At 41.9% G+C, this 15,810-nt stretch overlaps 1 protein-coding gene across 6 annotated transcripts in view; it reads right to left on the reverse strand.

Annotated features, from left to right (window-relative positions):
- KALRN (kalirin RhoGEF kinase) overlaps positions 1-15,810 on the reverse strand; it is a 1,333,112-nt gene that overhangs the window by 834,673 nt on the left and 482,629 nt on the right. The gene's annotated exons all lie outside the window — the stretch shown is intronic.

Below are 15,810 nucleotides of genomic sequence, written 5' to 3' on the forward strand. Positions count from 1 at the left end.
AATATTATTTAGAGTACTAATTCCACTATTTCAGAAACACAAAAAACAAAGAAGCTGGCCTCTGCAAAGCAAAGCAATGCAATGCACTCTGTTAGCTGTGCCATGAAACATCAAAAATAGAGTTGTAAGTCATACACATTAATTGAATCAACTGATATGGGTCACTAACATCACCTTTAGCAATTGAAAAATAGATTATAAAAATACACATTTTCCCCTAAAATGTACACATTTAAGTAAACTCAGCAAGATTTTGGTAAGGTGATCAGAATGAAGGTTAATGGAGATTTCCTGATCTCCTTAGGGCTCCTGACATTGTCAACTTCAAAGGTGTCTAAAATGAGTTATCCAGTCTAAATGAAAGAGCACAGGGTCCAAACCTGCTTTTGAGAGCAGACACATAGGACACAAAATACATATAATGAACTGAAACAAGAATTATTTACATAGTGGTTAGTCTAAAGATCAGGTGTAGTCATGGCCTTTATGAACCTGTGTTGAACAGCTATGGTCTGTCCTCAAAAACATGACGTGAATAAGCCAAGAATTCAAAAGAAGGCACAATGCACCAGAAGTTGATGTGCACTTAATAGGCATTGTGCACTGTCTCACGAATGTCACATGTGCCACGGACAGATTATGTGCAGTACAATGCACCGACCTCTGCTGGGCAATTTTTTTTTTTTTAGGTGTAATGCATTTTGAAGTGCAATGCAGTCCCACGTGGGACATAATGGAATAGAAAAGGCTCAGCACTTAATTCTTTAGTTAATTACGATGCACCTGAAGTATTGCTGCACTATCAGAATTTCTAAGAATCCTAATCAAAATGTAGAATATAATTATAAACTCAGGGAAACGTAATTCAAATGAAATGATCACTGCCATCAAACAGAACTTGAAAAGCCTGTCTGTATTTTAATGCAGTGCAAATTTCCAAATATATAGATAACAAATACCACAAAATCTTTTTTGTTCTACACTATTGTAAAGAAATGGCTCCCTGTTGCAGTTACCCCCCACTTTTTGCCCGATACTGATGCTGACTTGACTGAGAAGTGTGCTGGGACCCTGCTAACCAGGCCCCAGCACCAGTGTTCTTTCACCTAAAATGTACCATTGTCTCCACAATTGGCACAACTCTGGCATCCAGGTAAGTCCCTTGTAACTTATACCCCTGGTACCAAGGGCCCTGATGCCAGGGAAGGTCTCTAAGGGCTGCAGCATGTCTTATGCCACCCTAGGGACCCCTCACTCAGCACAGACACACTGCTTGCCAGCTTGTGTGTGCTGGTGGGGTGAAAATGACTAAGTCGACATGGCACTCCCCTCAGGGTGCCATGCAAACCTCACACTGCCTGTGGCGTAGGTAAGTCACCCCTCTAGCAGGCCTTACAGCCCTAAGGCAGGGTGCACTATACCACAGGTGAGGGCATAGGTGCATGAACACTATGCCCCTACAGTGTCTAAGCAAAACCTTAGACATTGTAAGTGCAGGGTAGCCATAAGAGTATATGGTCTGGGAGTCTGTCAAAAACGAACTCCACAGCTCCATAATGGCTACACTGAATACTGGGAAGTTTGGTACCAAACTTCTCAGAATAATAAACCCACACTGATGCCAGTGTTGGATTTATTAAAAAATGCACACAGAGGGCATCTTAGAGATACCCCCTGTATTTTACCCAATTGTTCAGTGCAGGACTGACTGGTCTGTGCCAGCCTGCTGCTGAGAGACGAGTTTCTGACCCCATGTGGTGAGGGCCCTTGTGCTCTCTGGGGACAGAAAGAAAAGCCTGCTCTGGGTGGAGATGCTTCACACCTCCCCTCTGCAGGAACTGTAACACCTAGCAGTGAGCCTCAAAGGCTCAGGCTTCGTGTTACAATGCCCCAGGGCACTCCAGCTAGTGGAGATGCCCGCCCCCTGGGCACAGCCCCCACTTTTGGCGGCAAGTCCAGGAGAGATAATGAGAAAAACAAGGAGGAGTCACTGGCCAGTCAGGACAGCCCCTAAGGTGCCCTGAGCTGAGGTGACTCTGACTTTTAGAAATCCTCCATCTTGCAGATGGAGGATTCCCCCAATAGGGATAGGAATGTGCCCCCCTCCCCTCAGGGAGGAGGTACAAAGAGAGTGTAGCCACCCTCAAGGACAGTAGCCATTGGCTACTGCCCTCCCAGACCTAAACACACCCCTAAATCGAGTATTTAGGGGCTCCCAGAACACAGCAAGATAGATTCCTGCAACCTAAGAAGAAGAGGACTGCTAAGCTGAAAAACCCTGCAGAGAAGACGGAGACACCAACTGCTTTGGCCCCAGCTCTACCGGCCTGTCTCCCCACTTCAAAGACACTGCTCCAGCAACACTTTCCACAGGGACCAGCGACCTCTGAATCCTCAGAGGACTGCCCTGCATCTAGAAAGACCAAGAACTCCAGAGGACAGCGGCCCTGTTCACCAAAGACTGCAACTTCGAAACAAAGCAGCAACTTGAAACAACTTGTGTTTCCCGCCGGAAGCGTGAGACTTGACACACTGCAACCGACGCCCCCGGCTCGACTTGTGGAGAACAAACACTTCAGGGAGGACTCCCCAGTGACTGCGAGACCGTGAGTAGCCAGAGTTGCCCCCCCCTGAGCCCCCACAGCGATGCCTGCAGAGGGAATCCCGAGGCTCCCCCTGACCGCGACTGCCTGCTCCTCAGATCCCGACGCCTGCTAAAGGCTCTGCACCCGCAGCCCCCAGGACCTGAAGGATCCGAACTCCAGTGCAGGAGTGACCCCAGGAGGCCCTCTTCCTTGCCCAGGTGGTGACTACCCCGAGGAGCCCCCCCCCCCCTTGCCTACCTGCATCGCTGAAGAGACCTCTTGGTCTCCCATTGATTTCAATTACAAACCCGACGCTTGTTTGCACACTGCACCCGGCCGCACCCGGCCGCCCCCGCGCTGCTGAGGGTGTACTTTCTGTGTGGACTTGTGTCCCCCCCGGTGCCCTACAAAACCCCCCTGGTCTGCCCTCCGAAGACGCGGGTACTTACCTGCTGGCAGACTGGAACCGGGGCACCCCCTTCTCCATTGAAGCCTATGCGTTTTGGGCACCACTTTGACCTCTGCACCTAACCGGCCCTGAGCTGCTGGTGTGGTAACTTTGGGGTTGCTCTGAACCCCCAACGGTGGGCTACCTTGGACCCAAACTTGAACCCCGTAGGTGGTTTACTTACCTGCAAAAACTAACAAACTCTTACTCCCCCTAGGAACTGTTGAAAATTGCACTGTGTCTAGTTTTAAAATAGCTATATGTTGTGATTTATGTGAAAACTGTATATGCTATTTTGCTAATTCAAAGTTCCTAAAGTACCTACCTGCAATACCTTTCATTTGAAGTATTACATGTAAATCTTGAACCTGTGGTTCTTAAAATAAACTAAGAAAATATATTTTTCTATACAAAAACCTATTGGGCAGGAATTGTCTCTGAGTGTGTGTTCCTCATTTATTGCTTGTGTATGTACAACAAATGCTTAACACTACTCCTTTGATAAGCCTACTGCTCGACCACACTACCACAAAATAGAGCATTAGAATTATCTCTTTTTGCCACTATCTTACCTCTAAGGGGAACCATTGGACTCTGTGCATACTATTCCTTACTTTGAAATAGTGAATACAGAGCCAACTTCCTACATACCATACTGAGTGCTAAATTAACCAACCATAGTTTGTTGGGCACAACCATAATTACTACGTAACACACTAGTGCAACTGATAAAATACCTTAAATAAGAAAATCACAGAATTGCGACAACCACGGAACACAAGTATTATCAAAGGCAAAAAGGTTGACAGAGCTGTGTTGCGTTCCATAATCTGAGTTGGTGTGCCATGCCAGTAGCCTAGGAATATCATAGCCTGAGGAAAAGAGAGATCCCAGGGAAGCAGCAAGTGGTTGATATATTTGGCAGATCTCCATTGAGGGGAGTATACAGGCGGGTGAGTGGTCTGTCTGGAATGCCGGGGAGACCCGACAAACAACCTGTGAGGGCTTTTGGTGGACAGTGCCAGTGGTGCATCAAGAGGCAAGTCGATTGTCATTTGCACCCTATTGTGTGACTCAGATACTTATTATCATGGAGCAATACTTAAGTATATCACATAAAACACAGCAGGATTTTTGTAGACTGCACATCCCAAACTCAAGTACTTAAAGGTGTTCTCGTTACTTGACAAGGAAGGAAAAAGGAGACCTGCTGAAATATAATATTTGTCAAGGACCACACAATTAGATCGATCTCATGTTTTCTGAGCAGTTAAGCCTCTGAATGGATACCTGTGTTTCTCGCCCATTTTACGTGAAAGGTCACTGCCTTGTGATAAATTCTTGGTGCATGAGGTTAGAGTGGGTGACAGGCAGAAGCCAGCCGAGAGCTACGCTTGTTTTGTGCTCGAGGAGCCAAGAGCGCTTTGAGCTGAGCCAGGTATCTTGCCCGAGCTTTCAGTGGCTTGCCACTCTCTACTGGTAACTTTTAATAGAAAAACACTGTTATACTCCTTATTAGCCTATATGTTCAGCAGTGGCACAGAAGAGCTATGTCCATGTCAGATTTTCAGAATACAGATATAAGAAAATGCACATGAAATGACTCCAAATGAGGGTACGAGTTGGAGTGCATTCCATGGTAGGTCTGAGAACCCAAAGCTCTCTATAGCAATGTAAACTAGCAACCATAGTACTGGACTAAAGCAACCTCTGCTTACTTGCTGTGCTGAAATAACCATTTGCACTAGTCCTTCTTCTTGCACAAAGCACTTCCTCACTGGGGCCACACTAATAACTTCCAGGTCTGCATTGATAACATCAATAGCAAGCTACATAAACCCGGCACAAGTTATTCTTTTGCAGAAGAATACTAGCCTGTGTCCTCAGATGGAATAGTGTTAACTCATTTTATAAATGTGTTAAGCTGCTCCTTGCACCCATGCACAAAGAAGGAATTTAATCATTTTAGTTACAGACCAGGACACTGAACACCTTTCCTCCCTTAACCAACAGGAAAGTTTTTATTTTTTAATGTATTTATTTATCTTTCAATGGCATTCAACATATATTGCAATGATTTCAATTAATCAAACAATAAAGCTTTACTTACTAACTTACTAGCAATGCAAATTATTATTGTGTATTTGCTTTCTCTATTCATTATTCTATTTGATACAGGGGATAAAGATTGCTCATTTAAAGCTCCTGGTGTAGAGAACATCTATGGTGGTAAGTGCACAAAGCAACAGGCATTTATTTTATGAAAAGGGTGTCCAACGTAGGTCCATATGGGCCCGATTTTAAGAATTGCTAGATAATATAACTGTACATACAATTAAGCTAAATGTAGCCAATTTAAGTAGCTTAGCCTGAAACATTTGCATGGGTGTGCCTTTATGTGAGAGACACTGAACTGAATGATGCAATGGATGATAAATTAAAGAAAGCAACAAAATAAGACGGAAGCAATATTTGGTGCAGATGGGAGCAAAACGATGAAAAAAGTAGAGAAAACAGAATTTATTAACACCAGCAGTGGAAATTCACCCCGTCCCTATGACATTATAATTCCTGTTAGGCTTCATAGTATGATAAATTCATTCCCTAATCAGAAAGTAACAGAAACTAAATACCATTTTAGCGACCAAGAAAATCGCAGGCTCTGGGATTTACATTACATTCTCAAAACCATTGTTAGAAAGCAGTCTGATTTTCCAACCTTCACAAAATGATCAGGCCACTGCTGGTTAAACTACAGAAGAGAAGTTGAACTCTTAAAAAAATTGTCATCTCGTACAAAAAGCCTAGGAGAACGAGCAAGTGCTAAAATTGGTTGAGTTAGGCATCTACACGGCAAAACATCCCCTTTGCAGCCTGTGTAAAATATTTCAGAAGGTTACAAATGAAGAAATTCAACAAACCATAAACTTTTGTCCCCATCGCCCTTTTTCCACCTCAGCTTGTATGTTCCCCTCAGTACTGTTTTGTATTGATATTTGCATTTCACTTTTCTTACTCTTTGCAAGGCTCAAATCACGTTATGGATTGTTGAAGAAGTAGCACACTCCCGACGAGGTCAGTAAGCACACTTGTAGCTTGACAGGCACAGTAGCGAGAGGTGCTTGCAGTGTGAACACTTTGCACATGAAATGTGTGTCCAACTTCGCTGTGCACATGCGTGGGGTAGTGTGGCTATAAGTGAAGACTATAATGTCCAGGTTCTCCAAATTAATCTTTGTTTTCCAGACACTGCAGAGAAGGTTGGGTCTAATAATTTGTATGGAATTTTGGTGTCCGGAATTGGTTCCCCAACATATTTTGTTCAACACTAAAGAAGCATTTTTGATCATAGTGAATAAACGTGTAAAAAAAAAAAAAAAAAAAAAAAAAGACATTGAGTCCTAGAACAATCACTAACACTGATGTTTCTGAGTAAGTTGATCTTTTTAAATGTTTCTCGATATTAGGTATTTTAACTCGACAGCATAAAAGTTAACAAAACACAGAATGACATCTCGAGACTCATTTAAGATCTGCGCAGCAGCCCAGGGTATTTGTGCTTTTACCAACTCCGAGTCTCAATGCCTGTTAACTCTCTGGGAAAGGTTAGGGGTTTTATGCACAGCTCAGGCAGCAGCAGGACTTTATTCTAGCAAGAAGAGAAACAAACGTCTGTACATCCGAAAGCATACATTTCTATCAGTTAAAATACTGGGGAATAAAACAGCCACCCTAACACCTGGTGGATGGTAACTGTGTAAACAAGGTGTGACTTCCACTAGCTAAACCCTTGGACAGGTTGCCTGTCTAGTTTAATCAAACTGTTAGCTGTTAAATAATACCAGTGGTTGGATAATGTAATATTAATCAGAGTAAAATTGGTGAGTGAGTCCGATAGTGGGAAGAGACGATACACAGCAAGATGTCCTCTAGATCATCGCACACCAAGGCCCATTTTATCTTTGGCTGGGATGGAGGCCTGGAGAAGTATGTGATAGTAAAGTTAGGACTGATACCCAAGAAACATGGGAGAAGATATTGCAAAGTATCCACTTATGTTAAAAATCACTCCTGGAAGCAGGAAATAATTTAAAACCAAGTGGTGGAAGTCCTTGCACTTAAGCTGAAAAAAAAAGAAATAAAAAATAATGTGCATGGGCCCAAAGATTTTTTTCTTAGAAACCTGCCTAAGGCATTACCGAGTACCAAGGTTGCCGAACACCAAGGATGTCCAATCTGGGTTGCACCTCAAGCCTCTTTCTTCCACCACCCTACTACGGTCTCGAAATCTAACGCTTCCATGTTTTCTTGTTCATTCTTGCTTTCTTCCACATTGACTGCTTTCCTGTGCTTCTATTCCTTCTTCTTTCTCCGTTTGCTCCGTTTCGAAATCTAATAACTTAGATCTGGACCAACAACGAGTGCCGCTGTCCACTACCAACACAAAATACCAACGAGATGTCACACAGATGTCAAAATGGTAATTATAAATAAGGCTTCGGGTTTTCCGTTTGTAATGACTTTTACAGTCAGCTACAGACAGATAAACACCAAACACATATTTCTCGGTCTTTATTTACATTTAAATGTGAAAAAATAGAAGATACGTCTTTCTTCAAAATGCAGGCAGTCAGGTCGGCTGTGCACACTGACAGAGGACTTTAAAAGGGGACACGATTTTCTAATGAAGCTTTAAAACAGCTGTACATGTACACATTTTTACACACAAAGCTAATGGTTTCAAATGAGTTCTGCATATGAGTAATGAATTGTAGGTCTTTTATAGCACTAAAACTAGGACCCAAGTGCAATTGTGCCATTATGCGTTGCAGCTTATTATTTTAAGCACATAATAACTATTGATAGATAAAATCAGCAAAAATAAATATGGATGAATACATAAGGATGTTAAAAAAATGGGAGCCCTAATTATAAAAATAATAAGATATTCATGTGGGAGAGGTCGAGGAACCACTTGAGGTTGTGGCGAAAAGTAGATTCCAGTGACTTTCTTTCAAAGAACAAACAAGAATTTACAATGCAATAGGTCTCGTATTTGTGAGAGTTAGAGCTATTGGTGTTGTAAATGATAATGTCTTTTGCTTTGGAGTGTAGTGGATGTATGTCAGGTGCCACAACAACCCTCCTAGTCCTGTTACTGCAGGAGAGAGGACATAAAAAGGCCGCCCATCTTGGGAGTGACTTTGCCTCATTCTGCATACTGGCTGTGACACCCTTGAGGTGCAACCTTTTCTAGTGTGTTTACCTGAACTTTTACGGCACTTAACAAGCCACAACGAGGCACCTTTGATGCATTTAGCCTTGAGAATGAGGGTGTCAAAAGAGTTAGGGGAAAAGGAGGCAGCCATATGCCTGTGTGTTAAACTTTTAAAGGAATTATTCCTCTACATTGTCAATACCAGCCTAACGTAAGGGCCAGAGCTGCCGACCTTGGAGCTGCAGAACACTGTTCGAGTCTGAGTGCCGGCTCAAAATCCTGCGATTCTGGGTAAATCATTTAATTTCCCCTTGGTACCAAAAGTGAATGTGTTCTTGTGTAACATAACCAGTGCTCATCTAAAAGGTTGTAATACCTTTGTCTTGAGTTTGCACTAACTGAACTCTAGTTGAAGAGGTTCAGTCTACATCCAAAGGCTAGATGCTTTTTGCTATCAAGCTTGAGGCCATGAGGTGCTTGGGTCTTGAGCCCTTTTCTAACATTTTTTAGACAACACCTTTCGCCATCTTCTTGCCTAGAACTAACCTATCTGCTTGGTTAGTGACACTCCGGAGGTTATTAAGAGCACATGCTATCGCCTAGTGATAAACTCTACTCAAGTCAGTTGGTTAATGCACCCACTGCAGAGGTCTTGACAGAACGAGAATGTCACAGATTACGATCCTGATATAGCTTTATCACCTCTTCATCTCCACAAGGACTTTAACCAAAGGGGCTAAAAACAACCCTGATCCCCACCCACTCCCTGAACCCTAAAACCTACCCGACCCCTCCCCCTGAACCCTAAAACCTATCCCCACACAGTCCTAAAAACTACCCTGACCCCCTCCACCCCTGGCCTGATGCTAAAAATGACCACGCCCTGTCCTAAAACCTACCCCACCCTGTCCTAAAAACTACCCCAACACTCCGCCCCCGCCTTGAACCCTAAAACCTATCTCACCCTGACCTAAAACTACCTCGACCCCCTGCCCTATCCTAAAAATGACCCCAACGTCCCCCACAAACTCAGCCCCACTTACCTCTCTCTTATATGCTCCTTTGTGTTCCACCCGGACAGCTAGACCGCTTTCTCTGCCATTACTACGCACGTGTGGTGAACGCATGCGTGGTAAACTCATTCGTAGTAAATGCATATGCATGGTAGTGGCAGCGTGGTCAATGCATAATGTTGCGTTGTAAGTGATGCCTATTATTGTGTTGTATACAGTTAAATATGTAGATTTAATTAAACAGATCTTGTGGATACCACCTACCAATTCAATACCTAGCCAGTGATATTCCAAAGTTAGCTTTGCAAACATAATTCCTTCTAGTGCACTTCTCATGACATCACAAATGTAATTTATGGCATTGCTACAGACACCACATACGTTGTGATCTGGGGTGTAGTGAAGCACCCAGTATACCAGCCCAGTAGGGGGCAGAATAACGTGCTCTTGATGGCCTGAAATAAGACTTTAATCTGTGACCCCAGATCACATGATAGACACTAATAATAAATGAAGTAAAGAAGATAACGTAACAGAGCAGCTGGTTGGAGGAAATGCTCCTATAGACTTGTCAGAATAAAATGGAAATTATGAAAATGGCAAAAGCCACTGGTCAACGGAGTTAGAAAATGAGCAATAATAAAGGACATAAGCTTACAAAGAAGTACAGAAAAGTTGGTTGGAAAGAAAGGAAGTGGCATCAAAAAAAGAAAGAGGACTTATGAATTGAAAAAAGTAAAGAAAGAAGGAAATAAATAGGGAAATATTATAAAAGACTGATAGAAAGGAGGAAGGAAGGAATGAAGGGAAGAAGAAAAATTAAAATTAAAATTGGAAGAAAAGAAAGACAGAAAAAAAGCTTTGAAAACAGAATGAAATACCAAAGAGGAAAAATATGGAAAGTTAGAATCAGAGAGCAAAAAGAAAGGAACTAAGGCAGGGTGAAATAGTAATGAATGTAAAGAAAGAAGAAAAGTTCAGAAACAACTAAAGAAGGTGCAGAATAATGAAAAGAAGAGAAGGATAGAGGAATATCATAATAACGGAAGTAAAATAATTACGAATTAAGAAAAAGAAAAAGAAAGGGAAACAGAAGAATGAAAAAAGTAAAATAAGAATTTAACGAAAAACAGAAAGATAGCAAGAAAATGAGACGATGTAAGAAAATAAAGAATTAAAGAAACAAGTATTAAAAGGAAGGCAGAAAGAAATAATGATATAAAGAAAGAACTATTCAAAAAAGGTAAGAATGAAAGAAAATGAAAATAAAAACAGATGAAGAATGAAAGGGGAAAAAAAAGATGAACAGCAGAAAGGAAACAATAAAAGCAGCACCCGTTTGCCAAAGTCTTCTAAAATTGTGCTTGAAATGCATCATTATCATTTACACCTTTTTGCACCCCAGGGAACAATTCTCACCAGTCTCCATAGAAATCATTAGGAACACTCAGGGCCTGATTTAGATTTCCGCGGCCGAGTTACTCCATGACAACGGTGATGAATTTCCCATTCATCAACATGTAATAAATCACATTATACCCAATGGGATTTATATTTTGGCGGACGGGATATATGTCACCGTTGTGACGGAGTAACTCGTCCGTCAAGATTTAAACCGGGCCCTCAGTTTGTTCGCTCATTCAGTACCATGTTGGTCAAAATAAGAGGTAAATTATTTTTCTAGCTACTCTCATGGTTGTGATCAATAAAATCATACCTAGGATCTTTGCAATCCCACTAGCTATGACATGGTGCTATATAAATGTAACGATCAGCTTTTTAGGTCCCCTCTTTACATATATATCTATACAAGAAAAGGTGTAGCAGCACTGATCATTATTTACAATAAGGTGGCATGCACTGGATATGCAATAGAATGTGTTAAGAATTATGTTACCAGTCTTTTACGATGCTATGCCACTTTTAAAGAACTTGAAAGCACATTTTGAGAATACTACAATATTCTTTTTTTGTTTGACTCTTATAAAGAGCCTCAATAGTTTAAGTTTCTGAATCTCATAAACCAGAGATATGGCACACCAAAAGTCGTTAACTAAACTGGTTTCCCATATAGGCCTCCCAGGCCAGGCTCCCTAAAAGCCTGTCAGCGCAGCTCTGCTTGTTTGCTTTTTAATTAAGACTGCACAACTGCAGGAAGGGGGAAGGTAGACAGAGAAGGTGCTGGAGTTAGTCAAGGATGACAGGTAAGTTTTTTTTGGGTTGAGTGCGGAAGCGCTTTGACCTGTTTTAAGTATTGTTGGCTTTTAACCACGCCCACCTCACGCCCATCACTTTTACTTGTTTCTGGCTTGCCTTTCAAAAATCCTTTATCATTGGTAAATGCTTTACGTTTGTCCCTCCTTGGGGTGGTTTTGTTACCACCTTGCAGACTGCCCCAGTTACATGGATAATTGCATGTTTGCCAAAACATTTGACTCCAAGCGAACTTAGTTTTCTTTTCGTATCTCTCCTTTACACTCATGGCGGCCATGGCGCTTTGAATTGGCTTGCTTATGTCAACTGTTTTACTTTTCATTTCCCTTTCAAGTGGCAAGAAAAGTCCAGTTAGGAATTTACAACGTTAATAGCTCTAACTCGAGCAAACGTGAGACCCATTGCATTTCAAATGCTTGTTTCCATTGGGAAAGGGACGTAACAGTGGCCATGTTATGTGGGCTTCCCCATTACTCCTCTTCCACTGCATAGCAGTTGAAAGCAGTGGTAGATGGTTTGGGGCCATATACATAACAAAATTATAGATGGATAAAAAATGAATTGTAGGAATGTTTTTCATCATGAGATTTTGAGTGACATTATAGACAACTCGAACTTCAATCTTGTCATGAATTTGACGTCACTCAGAACCCCTCGGTGAAAAACATCCCCGTAATTCACAGCTCCTTTTTCTGGAAAACAATTATGGGATATCTTATAACTGGTAGAGACAATACAAATACTCATCTGTTTATTATCTATTTATATTGTTTATATAAAGACATCCCCATCATGATCCTTATCAGGTTTTATTTAATAGAAAAAAAACACAGCTCACGAGGAGTTATGGTTGAGAATTAAAACTTAAAAACTCCTAAAATTAGAAAGTTACATTTAAGACCACGGTCCAGGATTCACATAACAGATGTGCATACTCCCATTTTATAGCAAGCACTAACCATTATTTTTCGGACAGGAACCAAGGTTATTTGGTAGTTCAGAAGCCAGATATCATGGTTATATTCGAGTCAAAGTGTTATTATGAGGCAGTCCATTCCTCGTTTTAGTTCAGGGTACAAACACTGCTATTAGGGCAAGAATCAATCCACAATGTAAAGTGAGGATTCAAGTTTAAGGGGTAAGGTACATTACACTGTATTCTAGGGTGAATATTTAATCCTCCGACCTTTAGCTAGGGTCCAAGTCGTGGTTTAAACTTCATAGTTACGACATGGTCCAAGCATTGTAAAGTCAAGGTCAAAGTTTCATTTTGATGCCAAAGTCTTAAGCCTCATTTTAAAAGCAGGGGTTACATTTTATTATAAAACTTGGAGCCAAACACTATTTTGATGTAGATTCTACGCCACGTGGTTTGGTCACATCCGAGGCCTCTTTATTAGATCAATGCCCAGATGTCAATAAAAAGTCTGGATTCAATGACCATGGTTCAGATATTGTCTAAACCTTATTTTAAAATCAAAGTATTCGCCTTTTAGCAAAGGCAGGGTCCAACTCATTGTGGGCCAAGACCTAAGCCTCATAATTGGTACAGAAGTATCTGCGGGGCAGGGTTGCTTGGTCTATTTTAGGGCAGGCTCAATTCTCATATGTATTCAGAAGGATCCAACTTGCCAAACGGAAGCAGAGGCTTTGAGCGGACTGTAGCATGGATATCAATTAGGAATAGCTAGAGTTCTTAGTCGTTTGCCCGCTGGTACCTCTGGCACTGCTTTCCCACCCCAGGTCTCAGAGAGGTGAAGGCAGCAGAAGAAACAGAAAATGAACAAGACTTCATCAGCTCTGGTCAATTTTTGTAGTTACGCACATTGCTCTTCTCCTAGCCCCTCGGTAACAAAGAGATGGAGGGCAATGTGTAGAAGATAGGACCTTAGGTCGACCTTGTGATTTCTCTAAGGTTATGTCACTTTAGCTACTCTAGTTATTCTGGTGAACCAGCAAACATGTTATTCAGGAGAGGTGCTGAAGTTTGCACAGGAAGCCAGGTCCCCATGCCTGCCTGCAAATACAGAAAAATGAGAGCACCTCACGCTTCGTTAATGGCCGTCAAGCTTTCAGACGAGTAATAAAAGCACATCAACATTTTATAGGTTCATGCAGGCTACACGCACACCCTGCCTCCCTGCATGGCTTCTTCAATAACTGCAGGACTGAGCCGCAGGAGTCTCTTCTTCACTCCCAGAGCAAGCTCGTCCGCTCATCCTTGCAAGCAGAAGGGATAATAAATCATCATTAGTCATTCGTAAATATGATCTCTTGCATACCAATGAGCGCGTGAGCAATAATCTCTCTACTTCCTCCACTAGTAAGAAAAATAACTCGAGGGAAAATAAGCAATGTTTCCTTCAACCCGAAGTAATCTATTTCGATATTTGGTTTTCTAGCACGGGCTGAGATGGCGCGCATCGCTACTTACCCAAGGTGCCCACTAGAGGGGGCAGTTCCCGCTAGAAACTCAAACGATGCTACTTTGATTCACTTCACTGCAAGAAGCTCTAAACGAGCATGCAGCCAATTAAACATTTACAATCTGTCTGTGACTGGTTGGCACAGGCCCCTGGGGTGATTATCTCGAGTTTATGCCTCTTGTGATAGGAAATTAAGTATAAGAACGAACACTCGACAGATCCTTTTTTGTCCTCTGCTGGAGAATCTTCATAAAACTGCAGATATTACAACACGATGGCATCTGGTTCTTCGATAACGCGATCGAGTATGCGCCAGATAAATGAATACCTATTGGACATTATTACCCATCCAAACACAACTGCTGCACACAGTAATGTGCGGCCCATAAAAGCATTAACAGCTGGGATGACTGCACTGAGGAAAATGATGATTAAGTAGAGGGCGGAAGCAAAAGTATTCTGGTGAAGGAAGGGGGGTTTCGCTGTGCATTACTCGGGGTACGGCGCAGGCACTCCGAGGTTTACCCACATCACACTTCGAGAATTTAAAAGATTCACCATGAATATTCATGATCAAACTCCCGTTCCATTTCCATACTATGTCCGACCTATGTACAGTTTCCCAGTGTCGCCAGCCTCGTGTAAGAAGACATCATCAATGAGCAATACATATACCTACACAGAGGGCCGGCCTCGTCACCCCCGGTCTGCCCCACTGCCCCTCACAGTTTGCTTCCCCTCACCATAGAACAGAGCATGCGCAGTGGGTAAACCCCTGCAGTCATTTGGCTCTCTTGCACTGAGGAAGAGGTTGTATTTTAGGAACTCGTGACAGAAAATAATTAACATTGAAAATGTATATTTTAATTTTATTTTTTTAAACCTTAATGGGTTGTCACACTGATACTGTAAGAGTCAATGTTAGGGATTCACATTAGTTTGTTGGTGGTGGGTAGTTCCGTCATTTGTCATACTTCACAGTTGTTACCTTACTAATGTCAATTTAATGTTAAATGTATTTTTCATCACAAAATGTTGTTCACAATGGGTTTCTTGTTTCTGCCTTTATTTTGTACAATCTTCAGTTTCAAGTTGATCCATTTTTGTGTGCTGAATTTAGGAACTAAGGATCAGATATTCAGAACGTTTTACAATCGCGAACACTCAGACTCGGAGTTTACGACCAAAACACCACAGTTTCTAGCCATGTAGCAACCCATTTTTACAGTTGGTAAAGTTTTACCAACTCATAAGCGGGTTTGCAAACGGATATTGGTATTTGGAATGCACCTGCTGCGAGCCTCCCTTGCACACAATGAATGACTATCTGGCATCAATACAGGGAGTGCAGAATTATTAGGCAAATGAGTATTTTGACCACATCATCCTCTTTATGCATGTTGTCTTACTCCAAGCTGTATAGGCTCGAAAGCCTACTACCAATTAAGCATATTAAGTGATGTGCATCTCTGTAATGAGAAGGGGTGTGGTCTAATGACATCAACACCCTATATCAGGTGTGCATAATTATTAGGCAACTTAACAAAAAACAAATATATACCCATTTCAATTATTTATTATTACCAGTGAAACCAATATAACATCTCAACATTCACAAATATACATTTCTGACATTCAAAAACAAAACAAAAACAAATCAGTGACCAATATAGCCACCTTTCTTTGCAAGGACACTCAAAAGCCTGCCATCCATGGATTCTGTCAGTGTTTTGATCTGTTCACCATCAACATTGCGTGCAACAGCAACCACAGCCTCCCAGACACTGTTCAGAGAGTTGTACTGTTTTCCCTCCTTGTAAATCTCACATTTGATGATGGACCACAGGTTCTCAATGGGGTTCAGATCAGGTGAACAAGGAGGCCATGTCATTAGATTTCCTTCTTT

Source organism: Pleurodeles waltl, chromosome 3_1 (genome assembly GCF_031143425.1).
Source record: "Pleurodeles waltl isolate 20211129_DDA chromosome 3_1, aPleWal1.hap1.20221129, whole genome shotgun sequence".
Classification (NCBI taxonomy): Eukaryota; Metazoa; Chordata; class Amphibia; order Caudata; family Salamandridae; genus Pleurodeles; species Pleurodeles waltl.